At 37.3% G+C, this 17,142-nt stretch overlaps 1 long non-coding RNA gene across 8 annotated transcripts in view; it reads right to left on the reverse strand.

Annotated features, from left to right (window-relative positions):
• The window catches only part of LOC113999983, a 262,086-nt gene that overhangs the window by 158,411 nt on the left and 86,533 nt on the right, over nucleotides 1-17,142 (reverse strand). For 7 of the 8 annotated variants that reach the window (XR_005566981.1, XR_005566980.1, XR_005566978.1 and 4 more), the window contains exon 1: nucleotides 15,827-15,992. The exons of the other annotated variant lie outside the window; for it this stretch is intronic. This is a non-coding gene — a long non-coding RNA (uncharacterized LOC113999983). Of the gene's footprint in view, nucleotides 1-15,826; nucleotides 15,993-17,142 lie in introns of those variants that run through there. 8 annotated transcript variants of the gene reach the window in all.

Below are 17,142 nucleotides of genomic sequence, written 5' to 3' on the forward strand. Positions count from 1 at the left end.
AGCTGAGGTGGAAATAGGGTCAAAGCTGTTCACCTAGTGCAGTCAGGTGTTTGCTGGGTAATCTCAGTTAGGCTGAGTGATCTGAAGCATGGAATAGGGTCCCAAGCATTTTAAGGATTCCCCAAAGTCACAGAACATCCACTTCTCTGCCTAATTTTAGGTACTTGAAAGACAAGTATAGGTTAGGAGAACAACTATTTAAAACTCCCTATAGAAGAGAAACACATTTCCTAAGAGTAAATTCTACACTAGATAGGTTAACCTTATTTCAAGAGAAATTAATATCTCTGTTATTGGTTACAGAGGAAGTTGAGGGAAACTAAGAGTCAGCACATCTGTGATTTGCATGGATATTATATTTTGGCCTTTGTAAAGAAGAGAAAGTCTAGTGACATTGCAAGTTTCTAAGAAGAAAAAGTTCATGATTCTAAATTTTGGAAGAAGAAGGTGTTTCTGCAACTACTTTATGGAATGAAAGTGGTGATACTTTGGTGAACCTAGATGGAAAGAGAATGAGTTAGCAAGGAAAGTGGAGCAAAAGAGCCTTTGGTCAATGATTCCATCAGGGTAGAAACCAGTGAGTGAAGCATATAAAGAGGACTAGGATTCAGGCACTCCAGGTAGCTCCTTATCTTGCTATAATGCTGACAATCAAATCATGAGGGCAGAGGGGCAGAAGAATTTGACATAACAACAACAACAAAAATCTGGTAAAGGAACTAACTCCTCTTGTTCATCCACTTTCAGGTTAAGGCATTTTTATTATTATTTTTTTTGTTCTTTGCGTTTGTTGTTGTTTTGTTTTGGGTTTTTTTGTTTGTTTCTTTTTTCTTTTTTAATGTTTGCTACCATTCATAGTGCATACAGACAGATCAGGCTTAAACAGATTATTTGACTGATATTTTTCAATTTAACTGCCAAATAACTTGCTATGGAAGATAATGGCCTGCTTGAAAAACTGCTTTTTCAGGCCTCCAACAGGAGCTCCAGTGAAATTGAGAGAGGTCAAAAGAAGTCAGCTGCCATTTTCACTCTCATTTTTTATGGAAATGGGCAACCGATTGGCGAAGACATTGCAAAGGCTCTAAAGCAATCACTCTTTCAATTTGTCCAATATTAGTTTCAATAAGAACCGAGAACAGAAACAATTGCCAACAGCCCCTACTCGATTTGTTAAGACTCACTCTTGTCCACTTCAAATCACCTTTGACATTTACGAGCTCAACTTCACAAACATCATTTGAGTATTATTATTTTATCTGATGACTCTATTATGCCAGTGTCTAGGATACCATCATGCTAAAAGCTATAGATAGGTATCAAGAACGCCATTGTTTCTTATGTCTCCACTTTGTGAAAAATGAGGAAGTTTTTATTATTGTATACAGACTCAATACCTTCAGTGTTACCCATGCAAGGCATAGTAGTTTGTAAAAATTTATGTGTATATATTCAATTTGGAAAAAAGGAGATCTAATTGGCAGACATTTATACTAACACTAGCATACTGATAGCAAATTAGCTTTTCCCTGCACCTACATTCTCCTATGAGGAAAACATCTTTGTAGACCTCATAAGGTATAACAAGCAAATAAAGGCTAATAGAGATAATAATATTTAAATAAATGTAAGTTTTTAGTCTTTGCAGCAGTCAACAGGTTGCATGCACTCACCTCTGCAGTCACAGGAACAGGAAGAAAAATAAACCCATGCCAAAGAAGATAATGATGGTATTGACAAATATTCCTAAGACACAAATGCTCAGTGTGATTTACTCAGTATGAATCTGGTGCATGGAATTTAGGTATTGGAATAAAATATCTGTCTGGGTCAGACTTTGAGATAGTGTCCAAGAAAGAGAGAGGGAAAATAATATCAATGTGGGATGGGTGGTGTTTTGTAACTTTTGCAGATTCTTACAGAAAAGATGCCACTTTGTCTGAAGCCAAAATTCTACATTCCATTCTGCCTACGATATCCTGTAAGGCTGAAATTCTGAGACTGTCAAAGAAAAGTGAAATTCTTTGGAACACAAATGATGGAAGAGCGGAATGGGCAATGCTGAGGACTACATTTATAGAGACCTGAATGGCTATGTGGGTTTAGTAACATACACTGTGTCTGCAATGAATTCTTTGTAGGAATACAGAGAGGGCCAGGATGGTTTTTGCCATGTGGGACCCTATGTAGATTATGGCACTTCTTGTCCTAAATAAAATTTAGGAAGAAGAAATAAATGCAAGGAAGGAAAGTTAGTATTTGCCTGAGAATTTGCACATAGCTATTGGAGAATAATCATGTTTTTGGGAATGCTCCCAAAGTTTTTCCTGAGAGAAAAACTTGACGATAAGGGAGTTAAGGTGGGCTGAGAAAAATTTCTATAGTATTTATAAGGAAGTTCTGTTTGTAGCTCCTTTTTTTAAATCTTACCTGCCGTATAAGTATCTAGTAACAATAAGCTTCAGGCATTCTGGAAATGCGCACTTGGAATTATTTTAACATAAGTTCTTTCTTGTTTGTTTGAAAAAATATTTAATATATTATTAAAATACTGCCATGTAAAGAGTAAATACATATGAAATCTGCAGAATTAATAGTAAAAAAAAGAGGTGAAGAGCTTTCCCCCCTTTTTGACTCAGGTAAAGAATAACACATGCTCTAAAGAATAAACCATCGAATATTCTTTATATGTAAACCTTCTCTCATAGGTTGCAAGTAAGCTACAAAAATTTCTATTGACTGCACTGTGGATGGATCAGTGCCACTGAAACCTTGATATTTGCTCCCACTTTCCATTTACTTTTCACTCGTGACTTTAAAATATAAGTGACAATGAAGCATTGTCTCTCTGGTATATAAATGGGAGCTTATTTCCTGCATTTACTCTGTTTTTCTTAGGGGAAAGGGGATTTACAGTTAATAACAAACGCCGTTCCACATTTGGATTATTCCTGTGTACAGTAAAAACTCCTTGAATTTCAAATAATGCCAATTTCCATCTCAGCTGGAGAGGCAGTGGGGACTCTGGTGTGTGCTTTTTATCTCAGAACTGTAAGTGCTGCGGTAAAGGACTTGACCACAAATAATCCCATGTGTCACCAAGGCCAGTGATAAGCAGATGCTTGCGGAAAGGCCCTTGCCCCCTAATCTTCACAGACCTGCCACTCCGCACTGAGACAGGCTCCGTGGCAGGTGAGTTGCAGGGATCGGTTCAAGGCACAGTGGGTGCAGCTGCCCTGGTCTTCGCTCCCTTGGCAGTTCTGTGCACAAGGAGCATGGAAATGTCCACCACCCTCGATCGATTGCTACCACTAATGGGTGGGCATATGGAGAACGATTTAACTGATTACCACGTCTGCCTCTAACAGTATTTTGTCAGTTGGCAGCAACTTGCAAAAGAAGGAGCCCAACAGACAATATTAAACCTACATCCCAACATTACATAACTAAAATCTTCATAAGAAGGGAGAGACAAATAAACAGAAACAAGTAATTTTGTATTTTTTTTAAAGAATACATTTCTTATAAAAGCTTTTTTTTAATAAAGGAAAATGAACAAGAAGTTTATATTGAAATTCCAGTAAAAAATCTGTTTAAAACTATGACAAACTCAGACAGCAGCAGAGGTATTGTTTAGTTTATCTGCTATTATATTCCCTCTATTTAATGGCTTTGCCAGTTTTTTTCTGGGACATCCGTTATTAGAGTATACTAATATACGTTTAATCCTGGTACAATTAATTATATATTCCTTTAAACCAGTATCTTATTCTCTGCCAACAGAATTAAACCTAATGAAATATATCAATATTGAAGACTCAAATGATGGAAGTAACTTTTCCTACAAAATAATTACAACCAGTAAAGATCACACGGCTAATATTACAGTGGCAATATGTTAGAATGGGAACAGCACGGTAGTGATGTTCAAACAGGAGCCCAGCACCCCTCAACACTGGAAGCACTAATAATTTCAGCTGGAACAATTGACAATGGGGAAATGAATCATTCCCTTTGACAAGAACAAAACCATATTAAAATGTAATAGTTTATTAAACAACTGACTTCAGAAGTTAAATTACTAAATTGTATCTCCATGGGTTTTAAGAAGTACTGTCTGATCACAATAATGGATTGCCTACAAACTTTTATCTTAGCCATCGCCTCCAGAGTTGCTGTATTTAATTATTTAAACATTGTATTAATGAAACATGTTATACTGGTAAGAAAACTACTTTTATCACAGCACATGAAAGAAAAAAAATATAATGCGTGGTTTACACTGTACAACTGCATTTGCATCCCCATTGCAAATAGCAAAAAACATCCTTTCCCCGATCCTCTCTTTCCAGCTGCTCTGCAGAACTAATTTAATGGCTGCCATTGTTCTTGATTCTGACTTGATTAAAAAAAGAAAGAAAAAGAAAAAAAAAGAATAGAAACCATTTAAAACCATTTTGGTGCACCTGTTGTGCTGCGTTATGACCCACTGTGATTTCAATTTATGTCACATGAGAACATGCCACTGGAGCACCAGCTTGCATCATGTGCAAAAACCCTAGCAGTGCTGGAAATTGATGTCATATCACATTTTACAATGCATATCTATGCATATAATGCATAGAAACAAAAGGCCTAAATACGATAAAGAAAAAGAAAAAAAGAAAATAGGCATGGCACAAATGAGGTTAGACAGAACCATTCTGATTTGTACTTGTGTCCTTTAGAGACTGGAAACCTCTGCTGCAGAATGAAGATCTCTTGAACTATTAAGAACCTAGCAGCAATAGCAGATTGTCAACTTTTTTTTGTGGATCAGCTACAAAGGGAAGCAAGACACATACTTAATTGGGTTTCAAGTGTTTGCTGACATTAGAGAGATACTGTAAATCAAGAAAATTTGGAAAAGTTCCATGTTCTAGATAGGGGTAGAATCCAGAGATGGATGCTTCTGCTTATCTCTGCTCGGAGTTGAAGCCTCTCCCTCAGGTTCTTTTCTGGTTCTATCTTCTCCAGCTATTATCCTGCTTTCCTCCTTGACCAACTGTCCCAAGAGGGATAAAAGAATTTGGCAAAGTGCTCTGGAGCACACGAAAGACCAAAACTTAGGTACTTAAATGGAAAATGCAGAAATGAACAAAATATTAATCATATGAGCTTACAGTTAAGCGCCTTTGAGAGCCCTTAAGAAGAGAGATTTGGCTTGGAAATCTGCACTATGAACACACTCATTGAATAATCATGTTTTGTGGAAGGAGAATTCTAACGCACTGCAAAATCCTGTAGAATCCAGTAATGCTTTTTCTTCTCACAAGGCACAAGAAAAAACATGCCTTTGCAAAGCACATTTTGCAGACCTGCAGCCTCTTCACTGGCAAAATGATGGTAATAATATTTCTATTCCTTACAGTCGTGTTGCAAATGCTAATGATTACAAAGTTCTGCAAGAACTGCTTGGAGAGCATTTAAAATGCTAAAAATGCTAAAAAGCCATTCCTTAATGGCCTAAACAGTGTGTAAAAAATCTAACTTCTATTAGGTGGCAACCATTTAGAGCCAGAAGAGGATTAAACCTCTTCTGCTCTGTGGATTAAACCAAAGAAAAGACCCCTTTATTAGGGAAGAAAGAACAAAACAACGATCTGAGTTCTGCTTGTAACCAGTGACACTACCAGTGATGTACTATGTCTACTTCTGACCACTGTCCTTAAAAACAGATTTGGACTATTTGGAGAGTAGAGGTCCGAAGAGAATGAGAATGATCAGAAAACAAGATCTGTGAATGAAAGGTGAGGGTATCATAGTTATTCTGTCTGAAAGTCTGAGAGAGAGTCTGAGAGAAGTCTGAGAGAGAAATGATAGCAGCTGAGAGATATGTAAGAGAAAGAGAATAATCTGTATGACAAGCCCAATGTGGATAGGACAAGAAATAATAGCTTTGAGTCACAGCAAGAGGGATTTGGGTTAGACATAAAGAAAAAAATTGTAACGTTAAGGAAAGTTAAGCACTGAAGAAGAACACTCAGCTCACCTGAGGAGACTGTGGGATCTCCACTGCTGGGCGATTTCAAGAACAAATCATGCAGATATCTTTCAGGCACATTCAAGGTTCTGCCATTTATATGGACTACTGATGGAAAGAGTTCTGTTTCCTGTGTTTCTAAGTTGTACTGTGTAATATGTACAGATAGTGAGAAATGGTTTGTTTGTGTGAGAGCTACAGAGACCAGCTGCTTAATGTGTAGAAGCCATTAATGAAAAGCAAGTTTAATGGATCTTCCAAAATATTCACCTTCCTTTCAGTGTGGGAAGGTGACAACCTATTGCTAAAAGAATCCTGCTCTACTGACAGGAAGAGATCTACAACATTAATTCTCCCTGGAAATTTCCTTCTATGAAGTAACCAAGCCTACAGGATGACTTTTCCAGGATTGTTCTCCTACTTACAAGCGTCTATGGGGAAGTAGCTTACTGCACATTGAATAGATGGTAGATGGGTTGTAATGCTGGTGAACTTGTGCTCCAGGAGTACAGGAAGGAACTCGAATCCCCAGAGGAAGGGTTCTGTTGTGCTATGACAGACGAGTTATTGAGAGTCTGCACTGAGGTCTACTTTCTGGCTTGAAAGACAAATAGCACTTCGAATTCTTCTTCAGAGTGAAGCAGAGACTACAGGGCTGGAAAATGGCCAAGAGAAAGGAATTTTGCAGGGAAAGCATGCCTTATGGAAGACTCGTACGCAGCCAGCATTTCTACTTAGCTTTAGTGCCCTGTACCTGCCACATGGCATGGTTCACATATTTTAGTTTCTCTCTTTCAATGAATAAGCCTAGGTTAGAGGAACAGTTTCAATCGAGAGTCACCTGCTCCTCATAGGAAAATTGTGGTTTGTCTGGGAGACCAGAGAAGTCAGGCTACCATGACTTTTGGGGGTATGTGGTCCATGTATGGTGTAACCAGTGGGCCTAGGATCACTGGGTCTACAGCTCATGTGCTATACAGATACCCTCTCCATGGGTAGTGGCTGTTTATCTAGGATTTCTGGACAATAGCTCATTGCTCTAACTGAATCATGAATGCCTGGAAATACTGAGCAAATGATTAGTGTCCATGAGATTTGCTTAGAACAGGAAAATAAGACACAGCAGGTTTTTTTGCAGGTGTATGGTAGTACTGAATTTGATTTTTTTAAATGGATAATGGCTGTTCACAGAACTACCAAAGGTAGCCTTGCGCACTGTGGAAAGAAAACCTAAGCAAAAATGTAGTGTAGCATCAGTGAAAACTAACATGTATAAATAAATCTAGAGTTGAGAGACTGGTGAGGGCCTGTAGAGGATTAGGAGAGAGCAAGTAATTTGATGATAGTATCATAAGGGATGTTCCTATTGTCTCACCTGAAGGTGGAATACAACTAGAGAGTCAGAGGAACTATGAAGATATGGGAAATCTGCATCCCTACTCAAGGAAGCAAGTCCTGCACTAGGGCTGCACACAAAACTGACAGCCTTTCCAGAATCTTGATTAGGAAGGTGCATTTATTGCAATAATAAATTCAGGAACCCCTCCGTGTTAAGAGCATCTTGCTTTCTGATGTGCTTTTGGAATCTCAGAGAACAAACTGACATGAGATCCAATCTATCCAAATGAAGTAACGAGTGTTGTTTCCATGGGCCCAATGCTGTAACCACACCCATGCTCTTAGCAGAACCACACAAGGACTCGTCTCTTTCATCTTGCTTCTTTATTGCACACTTCTTAGAGTATGTCAAACGAAGATGAGAAGGACCCACAGAAAATGCATGAGTGATATAGAGAAGAGGTTAAATTCAGACAGATGTTTACGAAGCTCTGGTTCAAGTGGATCCTCAAATACTCGTGTTTGGTAGAACTGCAGCCCTTACGCAGTGGCTGGAAAGAAGGCAGTATAACCTTTGGTGCAAAGCTGGTGCAAAGACTCCACAAAATTTTGTTCTCTTGATCATATGAGAAATTGGAGCAAAAAGTTTCCCTTCACCAGCTTTCTTTCTTTTTAACCCACATAATCAATTCTGTATCCCAAGGACTTTTGTCTCTGCTTTGTCTTGGGAGCTTTCTTATGACTGTTTCTCTCATTTCCTCATTTCCGGTCTGTTTCCTCTTTCACTGAAGCAAAAATCAGTTCTAAACAACCTATAACCCCTGATTTTCCCACTAGAAAACCCCACACTGCATTTATCATGGGCTGTGGTTGCATATTTGGGGACAGGGTTTACTTGAATGCCTTTTGACATAACGTATTGGAAGGGTGGGGTTTTGGAAGACTAGAGCCCTGTTTGTCAGTGCACCACAGCACTGCTGCTTGAGCCATGACTACAAGAGAACTAGGAGTCACCCAGCACTGAGATTTTGAGGCTGGATTATTGACAGTTGCCTATAAAGCATTTTGTTCTTTATGTTCCACTTTGGGTATCTGCTGACGGCCAGTCCTTCATTTGGGAGAGCGGAGGTGTGATATTACACTTCTGCTTTATCCAACTTGTCCTCCAAGTGGTAAACATGTGTGTGGGGGTATGCACATATGCAAAGAAACCTTAAAATAATTTATGAAGGAATTAAAAAATCCAGGATGCCATAATCTTATTTACTGAAGAAAAATAAGAAAGAAACCAAAAAGCCCCTCCCACATATGAACACTAAACAGTACTGCACTTCAAAATACACTTGGGAAGAAGGAAACCTTACTGGACTTAAATACACTAACAAACTTACATTGCCACGAAACAGTGTATTTGAGGACTTCAGTCAGACCAGCTATTCAGTGTTCTCCTGTTTTGCCAACATATTATGATACGAGAAAGCATTTGTAAATCCTGATATAAGAATGTACCACGAGTTATACTCCACCCAATATATTAAACCTATAACGTACAACATGTCTGAGTGTTAGGAAATTAGGTGCAATTTTCCCTCTGTTATTGAAGGTGAGGAAGTATTCATCCTCCTCTTTCCCTACCTTTGTCCTGACCCCTTCAGATCTCCCATGTCTCAGAGGTCCCCACAGCTCTCTCCACTTTCAGTTATCTTTATTCAGCCAATTCCAGCAATGCTAACCCAAAACCAAAACACATCAGCCAAATTAGAATGGTGTTAAAATTGAGTGGAATTAGATGGATTTTAAGGTTTAAAACACAGATTTCTCTTTGTGCTAGCAAGTAATATTTATGGCCAAGAAAGCTTCAAAATCCCTTTCTCAAGATTGTTGATCTACATTTACTGCCTGGACATACGGTTTTGGATTAGAGTAGGGTGAGAGTTGGTGTGGGTAAGTTGTGAAGCAAAATATTTTTCCTTATTGAAATTATTTGAGAGAGGTAGCTAAAGAGTATTATACTCATACCATAAGAAAGAGGAGTTGACAATATATAGTACTTAACAGCATTACAGTATGGTACGGATATTGCACTGGGAGAAGAATATTTCTTAATGAAGACTTACTGTTGCCTTTGAAACTGGAAGGTAAATTGACGAATTTATCTCATAGCATTCAAATATCGGATACAAAATAATCTTAAAATATCACCATAATGTCATTCTTCCTATATTTTCTAAGAAGGCCTGTTCCCTGAATTGTCTACAAACTGCCCTCTTAACCCTTTAACATAAATATTCCCCCCAAATTCTCAAAGGTAATATGTAGAGAAAAGTACTTATTAAAATAACATTGCAAGCCTGGTTAGAACTGATAAAACCAAGAAATTCGCAGCTAAGACTGAAACTCCATCTTTGAGACACTCCATTGTGCTTTGTTGCATTTTAATAAGTGTTCATCTGACCCTCTGCCAGTTAATTATGGGGATCTTCAGAATTTTGTTCTGGCCCCCTTGCTCTTCAGTACTGATGTGCTCCTTTCACTCCTATTTTTAGGGACCTTAAGGTGAGTTATCATTGTTAACCTGCTAACATCCAGATCTATTTTGACCTTTTAGCTATCCTACTAAGAGAGCTTTTAGTCTTTTTGTCTTACCACCCTAAAGTGCAAATTTGGACCTTAATGGAATCTCTTAAGAAAAAAAAAAAAAAGAGAGAGAGAGTGAGAGAGAAGAATCATAAAAAATCAGATCCCTTCTCTCCCCACCAACCTGCTAAAAAGTAGTTCCAAATTTTCAGTTCCATTAGATGAAAATCTGTTTATCATTTACAGTATGGCCAACAGAATTGAGATAGTGGTGGATCTTATTTAGCCATATCCTTTGGGTCTTGGTTTTTGTTTGCTTGTTTGTTATTTAGGTTTTTTATCCCCTTTTGAAATTGCTTATTTTGCTTTACTTTGGATTTCCTATTTGAAATAAGAAGAGGTTGTGAGGATGCTGTAAATCTTCCTATGGCACTACTTACCTTGTTCCAATTTTAAGGTGCAAGAATCCCCTTTTATCACCTCCACAGAGGTAAGAGCAATACATGTGTCTAGGAAAATTTTAATTCAGGGGAGAGAGAAAGAAAAAAGCCCAACCCAACCAACCAAAAAAACCTGTGGAAGAAAATGTTTCCCAGTACCTCCTGACTTCCTGTAGCTGCTCTCTGAATCAAGATTTTGTGGGTTACTCCTGAAAGAAACATGGATTGGAGAATTATTAAATTTCCTCCAAAATGTAGCCTGTCACCAATGAGGAAACATTACTCTGCTTGGTAAAGCAAAGGAACCTCTTAAGGGGACAGAAGTAAACCTAGACATCATTAAAGAATAACAAAAAATTCTGATTATTTGTAGGTTCCTGGATACAATGATGATAGAGACAGAATTTTGAAATGCTGTAGACAAACACTGATATTGTCATTCTTGTTTGAAACACTTCTCTGAATCTTCTGAGATTCATCCATCACTGGAAAAATTTAATGCACACTATTTTACTAGTGGAATTTTCCTATTGAATGTAAATTATTCCAAAATTTATTTTCAGAATGTTTCATTCTTGCCTTTGTCAGACAGCTGGTAGAGGAAAAGGGTTTCAAAAATAAAGAAAATTGTATGCAATGAATAACCAATTGCAGTAGACACTAGGACATTAAATGTGTTTTTATTGTGAGGACATAATGCTGCTATAACCTAACCTTCTCCACCCCCATAGGGTAAAGAACACTTAATGAGAGAGAGGATGCTTTTATTAATCTGTAGTCAATTTCTGTGTTATATAAGATTCATTAGACGTTCACTAGTAATTTCTTCTCTCTATCCCTTATTTCAGAGACAAAAATACTTTTTCAACCTTTGATAAGAAAAGACTGATAAACAGTTAACTAATACACATTGCCTGGGTTTTTTTCATATAATCAATAAGATCTTGACACAGTTACATTCCCTGTTATGTGGGAAGCCAACATGCTTTTTTTTTTTTAGAAAATCTTTAAAGATGTGCATTACCAGTACTTCAAACTTCTGTTTTTTGAGGATCTGTCAAACTGTATTTCTCAGAAGCAGTTTTCCTGGGTGTAGCTTTTTTCTGACAAAGTCAACCCTATGGCAGAAATCCCACTGGATGATTAGAGAGACCCTGAGATTAGCTCAGTTGATTAGAGCCTGATGCTAATGATGCCAACCTTGTGGGTTCAATCCCTGTTATGGGCCATTCATTTAAGGGTTGGACTTTATGATCCTTGTGGCTCCCTTCTAACTCAGAATATTCTGTGATACAAATAATATGATTTTTCTGTTCATTTTTTTTCCCTACAGTTTCCAAAGTGCCTTCTTTCCCTACTCAGGAAATATTAGATTTCCTAGTAGCTGCTGGGCCGAGCTCTTTGGTTTTGCCTCTACTCCTAAACAAAGTTAATGCTAGCTTGTTGTCTCTGCTTTTTCAACTTTGGTCCAAAGCTCATTTTCTGTTTACATTCAGACATTTGATCAACTACTTAGATGGTTTTATTAAATTTTTATTTAAAACAATAATTATAGGAAGAATACCTTCTTATAGCAGAGAATATCTCCTTAAAGCTGAGAAAGTCCCTGCTTTGGTATTTTTTGTGAACAAGAAAGGCAACTTTCTGAAATCCTAAAACATTATCAAATGAAGGGTTAAGTGATGGTATTGATTTTTATAGCATATTGTTGCTTCAGTGAACTTGAACAGTAAGCCTATGATTAACTTTTCTCTTAAATAAAAATCTAACTTTGATTTTTTGCTTTTTTATTTCTAAGGAGATTGGGTAAAAATATCCCAAACCAAAGTAACCAAACTCCTCACCCCTTTAAGGCTGTGAACACAATGGGTTCCTATGGTCATACTTGCTGACAGGATGTTACTGCTTTTCTTTGATATATAACTTTATAGTATCTGCTGCTAGTCAATTGCCCTTTGATACTTAATTTTATAGTATCTTCTACCAGTTTTTTAGACCTTTTTTATTGGTGTTGGTCAAATCAGGTGTATAAAGCAAGAACATCAGCATGAGAAGTTTGAGTTGAATGAGAATGAGTCGTCCATTAATTCTGATGGTAGGTTCCAAGTCCAGTGTTATGACAGATTTCTGAAACCTTTTTCCATAAGTTTGTTAGCTAGTTTGTCCTGGCTTGCCCAAAGGGATACTGCCAAATCTTTAGGCCCTGATCCTGCAGCCAAATCTTCATATTTGGGATCCTTTTGAACTCAGCAAGTTTTTAAGCAGATTTTAACTTCAGAGGAACATGAATTTGTTCCAGGAGACAATCAGCTGTGTAGCTGCTGAGAAATTCAGATAGTTACAGATCAGGAAATGCACTGATCATGCAGGTTTTTTCTTCTATATGGTCACAGTAGCAGCATCTGCTCTTGTGATGTTGGTGGGCCACAGGGACACCTCTCTCTCTGGATCTGTACATACACACTTATACGTGCATACATATATATAGTAGCATCATGTGACTAATTTACATGCAGGTATACATATATACTTGTCTCCTGAGTGTGTTTATCTAGTTTCCAATTTGCTATATATTCTCCATTTGAGATGATCTGTTTTCTCCATAGGATTCTGGGCATGGATATGACTTATCTCAATCACACCACCTCATTCAGGTAAAGTAAAAAAAGTGAGAGAAAAAGTGAAAGAATAGAGAATTAATAAATCCTTTGCATTAAAACATAAACACGTAAGTAAATATGCTACGTTGCCAAGTATCCTAGGGGGGTTTTTTGTGTGTTTTTGTTTGGTTGGTTTTTTGGTTTTGGTTTGTTATTTTTTTTTTTTGTTTTTCAGTTAGTATCTGAGTTGGGATTTTGGATCTGATTAATTTCTTAAATACACAAATATAAATAAGGAGGAACACTGAGAAGTCCACTGAGGAAAGCCTTATAAGTCTATCAAAGAATGAAGTCTTTGTTTCTGGACTTTGGGCTAATATTTTTATAGTTTTCTTTCTGTGGAAGTGACAAATGCAAAACTGACTTCCAAAACTCACTCACTTCTTTTACTTATCCAGAATATGACTCTAAGATACAGCTCTAATAAACCTATCTAAAAAAGGAACTCTGATCTCCTAGGAGCACCAGAGTAAAGTTTGTAGTAATTCCTGGTTACATACAACAGTTGTGTAATTAATAAAAAAGTATCCAGAACAGTTAGCACATTCTGGAGCCAAGATTATTTTACTTTACCATAATGAACATCATTCTGTTAAAAGATAGTTCATTCCTGCAAATAAAGGTACAAAACTTCTGTTAATTTCCTTGAATATTTCATATTAAAAATATGGTGTATTTCCAAGTGATATTTGTGTCACCATTTATTTAATCTATTTTTTCAATGCAATTATCAACTTAATATAAAATACTCTTTATGCAACAAAAAACTTGCCAAGATTGAGTTCAGACGTAAACAAAATATACTGTCACAAAATACTCAGTTTTGTTTCTCTTAAAACAGGTGTTTAATTGTTAAAGTGAAATGATGGTAAATGTAAAATTGGAACTCAATTTTATAAACTCTGTTTAAAATGCAGAGTCGGTAACTTGGACAACATCTCAATGATACGTGACGGGTGAAGCAGGAGGATTAGAGATACTGAGCAAAACCCCATAGAACTGATAATTTTCCCCACTGTATCCTTTTAAAAAGCTGCAGTTCTTGTTTCTTATAAATTTAGCCTCTTTATAATTTTCTTACTGCCTCAAATTTCTTAAAGAAAATGTGACATCACTACAGATAGCTTCTTTAAAATTTTCCTTAACTACATTTTACTTTGTAAATATCTTTGAGTAACAGAAATGCAAGACTAGATCCTGCCATGAGCAGGAAATCCTGCTGGAGTTTACCAAGGTGAAACTAAAATTTGGCCTACCTTCCTTTATAGGGAGGGCAATGAGTCATCTTATTTTTACCTCTCTTTTTCTCCAAACTTTGGTGGGATGAGCCTTCGCTCCCCAAACAACTTTTTTTTTTTTTTAATTAAGGAAGATGGAGAGAAAGTGAATTTTCAGGCCACAAAACTCTGCTAGGCAAAGATCTACATGGTTATGCCAAGGACCTTCACCCCTGGCCATCTCAGAGAGTCAGAAACTGTTGAAAGTTGTGGAGTTGAAGTAATATATAAAAGCTGGGAACAGAACTTGCTAAATCGAGCAGAGTGTTATAATTGACCACCTACATTCCATCAGACTTTGCTGAATAACCTGCTGTTACTAATATCACCTACCACAAAGGCATGTTGCACACAATGATAATAATTTTGTGTTTATAAATCACCATGAAAATATACATTTCCATATGACATCAGTGCTCTATAACATGTGATATTGTGTGTTTTGTTTTGTTTTAAGAATTGAATTTTTCTTTGGAGTTATAATTGTAGTCCACCTTCCTGGGGAAACAGGACATTGTCCATATTAAAACACGCGGCAAACAAAATTAAAATTTGCTCTTTGTCTGAGATAAATTTTATGCTAACTTTATTTCATATAAAAGCTCTTTTTCCCTAAAAGAATATTCACAGACAAGGGATATCACAGCTTTATCAGATAAATACACTTTTAAGGAGTAAGTTTGCATCGTAAGGAGTCTTTCAGAGGTCCTGCTGCCCTGTACAAAAGATGTTCCAGAGGCTAAAAGTGAGGTCATTCCCCACTGTCAACACCTCCTTCAAAACATGGGACAGTAGCAGTAAGGAGAATGCTGTACACCCTCTCCTGTAATGCAAACTGGCTTTAAGATCGATACTAATATTTAGAGAAAGAAATATTTACTGATATTCCCCATGCCAAACACTGCAGCTGTAACTACAAAGCATGTGAAGATGTCAAAGCAGCTAGACCCCTTCCTAAAAGTGTGTTTATTTATTTTTTTTCTCTTCTAACTGTAACATGTGACTGCTTTTCTGCTTAAACAGCTCTAAAGGGCTATGAAAACTGAAGTCCTTCAAAGCTGTTTAATGTTTCCTCAGATTCACAAGAAAATTCTGCATTACAGATCTCCTAGCAAAATCTCTGAAGCATTGCAAGCGATACTCACATAATTTTCCATTAAGTCAGTATTTGTGTATTCAACACCTAGAAATTAAGGAAAGTGAATGTGGACTGGGAAGGGAAAAAACAAAGGCGAAGGGGGAAGGGCCAGGGGGAGAAGGGGAAAAAAAATAGAGAAACCCTGCCCTGAAACAGCCATGCAGCTATTAAACATATGCCAAAGTAAACAATAGTGTGAGGGTCTGCCATAGCTTTGCCCTGCAGGTAGACGGCAGGCGGCACAGAAGGAAAGCAAATGGCAAGGAAAAGAGAAAGATGGTACAGGATGTGGATGAGATGCCGAGCCCTGAGAGCATGAACGGCCTGATTGTGATCCTCAAGTCACACTATCAGCCATGCAAAACAGGACATACCTTTCTGGCTTGCTGGTTCTGTCGGCTGAAACAAAGCAGTCCCATTCTCAGCAGGAGGCCAAATCAAAATGAAATTTTATTTAATCTGCACTATCCCCAGATTGGGTTTCAGAATGACTGCTTTAGGAGATAGCATGGATGTGGCTGATGCATGCTTTGCATATGAAACTGCAATAGAGGGGGAAAAAAAAAATCTACATAATCAAAAAAATCTGTGCCGTGTGGATGGCAAAAACCCCTGGACGTTAGTGAAGCAGCTACAATGGATGTTTTAAAAAATGACCTTCCTGAAAAAAATACACGTTTGTGCTCTGCAATGCTATTTTCCATAAATATATATTAGATCATTTTACATGTAATTATTCAGAAGCTGCCCTGAGAGACTGAAATATCAAATAATTTTTCTTATTTTTTTTTAAACACGGAGCAGAATTACTGTTTGGAAACAAATGCAGAGAAAATGTATATCTAAAGAGAATTTCTGTGTCTTGTGCTGGCTGGGTGTGATTGCACCTCAAAATTCTCTTCAATTTAGTGTTTTGTTTAAGTCCTGTTTCCTAGAGTACCCAATGAAAGGCCTATTGCAGTAAAAAATATGTTTTTTGTGCCACTGATCTAATGCATTCCACCTTACACTTTTAAGAAAGGATACATTCTTTGATTAGACACAGTTAATTTTACAGACTATTAATAAATAAAAAAGATCATCAACTGATCACACAGTATTTTCATTAGAAGTTAGAAATAACTTACAAAGGCAAGGAATAGTCTGTTGAATATGCAGGGCATACACCATGTAATGCCTTTGTTGTCAGTTATGCTGCAAATGAGATTTTCAAATAGGATTTGCAGAGGCAGGGCAGTGATCAACACAGTGCAACATCCAGGAAAGGGAAGTTGAGCACAGTATTCTGTGAAACAAGGGGGCAGAAGGGAGCCTGTTTGTAGATACGTATTATTATCCATAGAAAACACTTATCACGGCTTGATTTTGCTACACCAGCTACTTGGAACTAGGCGATACCAATAATTTTGTAAGTGCACATCTGTGTGGGCACATGTGTTTATATTTATCTGTGTGCAGGGCATGTAAGCCTCTAGTTTGTGCACATGTACACACTTGGTTCTCAGACTGTAAAAGACAAGCAGAAAGCAGCACAAACAATACACATTTTCAATTGACAGATATTTCTGTGCTGAAACAAGCAGTGCTAATACCGTGCTCTATACGTCTATAGCATATGGACAGCCAAAGAACGGGAAAGAAAAAACCCCCAGAAAGCCAACACCACAAAATCTTTCAGAATGCAAAAACG

The sequence above is a fragment of the Pipra filicauda genome, unplaced genomic scaffold (genome assembly GCF_003945595.2).
Source record: "Pipra filicauda isolate LSUMZ 115617 unplaced genomic scaffold, ASM394559v2 scaffold83_size3615187_pilon, whole genome shotgun sequence".
NCBI classification, from domain to species: Eukaryota; Metazoa; Chordata; class Aves; order Passeriformes; family Pipridae; genus Pipra; species Pipra filicauda.